This window comes from Coloeus monedula (assembly GCF_965178545.1).
Source record: "Coloeus monedula genome assembly, chromosome: 9".
NCBI lineage: Eukaryota > Metazoa > Chordata > Aves > Passeriformes > Corvidae > Coloeus > Coloeus monedula.
In genome coordinates, this window is record NC_138789.1 from 835,252 (window position 1) to 838,644 (window position 3,393).

Here is a 3,393-nt window from a genome sequence, read left to right on the forward strand (position 1 = left end):
CGGCCCCCGCCACCACCACAACATGGTGCCGCCCAGCGCCCCGCGCCCGCCCCCCAGCCAATGGGCGCCCGCCCCGCCCGCCGCGCGCCTCCCGCCCGCCAATCAGCCGCCAGAGCTGCCCGGGCCGAGGGGACGCGGCCGGGCGCCTCCAATGGGAGCGGCGGGGGGGCGCCCGCCAATGGGGCGGCGGCGGCGTTAACCCCGGCCCGCCCGCCGCCGGTGCCGCTCCAGGGCTGCGGGGAAGAGCCCTGGCTACGGGGGAAAAGCAAGGGAATACACACTTGTCATACACATTTTTCAAATGCATATGGAAAATACTTAGCTGTGGCTGCGCTCCGCGGGAGCAGGATGTTGTGGCAACGGGTCCTGTAACAACACGCACCGCCGTCAGAGGCAATGGGCTCCTCTGACTTTGGAATGATAGAAGTATAATTTAGAATTACAACCCTCTTAAACAGTATTATTATATTTTACAGCCCTATTATACTGCATATTGTGACTATATGCAGTCCTGAGCAATCCACCTCCTTTTATCATCTAGCACCAATAAATTGGATGCTATTCAACCATAACATCAATACAATTTTGTCTCTCCCCGTGCTACTACAAATAACATCTTAATTTAATTCCTCCCCCCCCCTATGTTCACACACTCCCAATTTAAATTAACGCTCCAGTGTCAATTCCATCTCGAAGGCAGCGCTGGAAGTTTGGCAGGGAATGCGCAGCTGGCGCAATGCCAGCCTGGCTCAGCAGGAGCCACCCCCCCGCAGCCCCGAAACGCGCCCACAAAAACACCGCGGCAGGAAAAGCAGGGGGTGACAGATATCCCAGTCCACAGCTACAGCCTGTGCATCCCCTTCCTCCACGGCTCCTCACTACCCGGAGCATCTTCTCCATTGTTTCTGCTCCACTTGCTGCTCCTCATCTTTTTTAGTCCCGCTTCACAGAATCATTTAGGTTGGAAAAGACCTCTGAGATCACTGAGTCCAGCATAGTTGACTGCAGTACCTTGGGCCACTTTAGGACTGCAACAAATACTGCACTTGCAGACTGGCCTGAAGTGGAAAATAAGTATATTTCTTTCCGGGAATTTTCCATTTTCCCCCTCCATTTTTAGGACTTGGAACAAAAACTTTTAATGGGACTTTAAAAAACCCCTTTGAAGAAGAAGAAAAAAAAAAAAAAAAAGTCATACCTAGTGCTTTATGACCTCCTGCTGCAAGGTTCCAAGTGCTTCAAGCAAACATCTTTGCAGACATCCACACACAGCACAGGCAACATCTCTTATTGCTAGAGGGAAAGATACTTAAATATATATATATAAATAGCACAGTTTATTGTTATGGACTGCTCCTCTGCTAGCTCCTCACCCAATAAAGTTTTAACCCTAACTACAATCTCGGCTTTCATTATTAATTAGCACGTTAATATTTAAGTGCCGAGCAATTGTCTACAGCTACAGAAACATTAAGAGCTAAGAAGTGGCCAAGTGCATCAGGGTACAGACAAGCCATGGAGCTGGGGATGCTGGATGGCTGGGGGACCAGCAGGACACAGGGTGGTCATGAAGGGCCATCATCTTCCAAAGCTGACAGGCAGAAGAGCTTTGTTATCCCTTGCCAAGGGTGCAGCAGACCCCAGGAAGATCAAGAGAAAGAGCTGACGGAGCTGGGGCTGCCTATAAAAATCTGCAGGTCGTGGGAATAAGGACTGTCTCAGACTGGGGAAGAACAGCAACAAAGAGCCATCTCAAAAGCTGGGGCTGGTGTGGCAAGGAAGCCATAGAGGCTGTTAAATAATTCTGTCTGCTCCAGGAAAACCTCTGCATGCTCAAAAGGAGAAAGCTTTGAATCAACATACATGCTGTCACCAGATGCTGCACAGATCTTCCTATTCAAAGAGCTGTGTGATCCTGGCAACAGGCTGAAATCAGATTTGTACAATATGAAAGAAATTCCTGAGTCAAGGATGCCACTTAGACCTAGAAAAGCATGTTAAGCATTGCTTTGCAGAAGATACATATATATAAAAATATATATTTATCTTTATATACAGACATATAAAATATATATAATGTTTTATATTATGTATAATATAATGATATAGTGATATAATGTAATATAATATTATACTACCACATGTCTTTAAGCTGAAGGTACAGAAATAATTTGAGGCAGGGTGCCTCTGAGATCAGGTGTCAAGCACTGACTCTTGGATGGAAACTCTTCAGCTAAAGAGGTGCCACCCCCAACTCTCTGCCTCTCTGCCAGGCAGTGGAGAGACAAACAGGGATCGTTGCCTTGACTTAGCCACGAAGAGGAGCTCTTGGATACCATGAAATGGGAACAGTGAAAGAACATAAGAGACGTGAGACGGAGACTAGGGAAGGACAGGGCAGGTGAGCTGAGGAACACTTAATGTGCACAAAGACTTCTCACACCAGTGGTGGTGAACTCAGCTTAGAACTCAGCTTAGTGCCCACCACCCCATGCCTACCCTGCAGTGTGACGTGCAGGGAAAAGGAAGGGCCTCAAGGTTCAGTGGAAAGGTGCCACAAGAAGGCTTTCACTGGGACTACAGAGTGGCAAAGGGGTCCCTCAGAATATGGTCCCTCAGAATATGGGCAGATCCTTAGTACTGGGGTGAGATGGATGGAACCCAGGTCTGGACAATGTGTAAAGCCTCAGGAGTCTCCCAAGCACAAAACCCCGAGTGTGGCATGTGACAGCTCAGTCCAGGTGACCTCGTAATCAGCTGACAGCAGGGTTGCTGGCACCTAGGAGCACCCAGGCCAGGGAGGCCTGGCTCCTCTCTGCTGGACCTGTCCAGAGGGAAGGACAGCAACAGACTTCCCTTTGCACATCCAGCCCGAGACACTACACCCTCCAGCTGCTGGTCACCACCAGCACATGGAGTCACTAGTGCCAAATGTCTGCTGCTGAAAAGTTCTGCCTCATAACTCCTTAATCTGTTTCAGGGAAAAATCAACAGGGTTAGTTTGTATAGGTGCTTTGAGCTACCTGGGTGATTTTGCCTGGAGCAGATTAGGAAATGCATACCCCAGCTGCTCCCAGACAATGCTGGATACAGGCATTACAGTAAGAAACTACATGGGTCAGTATTTTAATGGAGCACCACACCCTGAACATGAAGTTAAAGCAGCTATGCAAGGGATTAAAAATCTTTTTATAGCACTGTCAGGCTTATTTATACAGTTGTACGTGTGTAATTAAATATTTGGGATATTTTTTCCTCCAAAACTGTGTTTAACTGGAAAGACAAAACCACACATTTAACATTTAAACTTCCTTAATTGCTTTTAAATGTCACCACAAATTAAACAGTGTTTATTCTCAGTCTAATTGACAGCAGCACGAAGACGCCACCTCT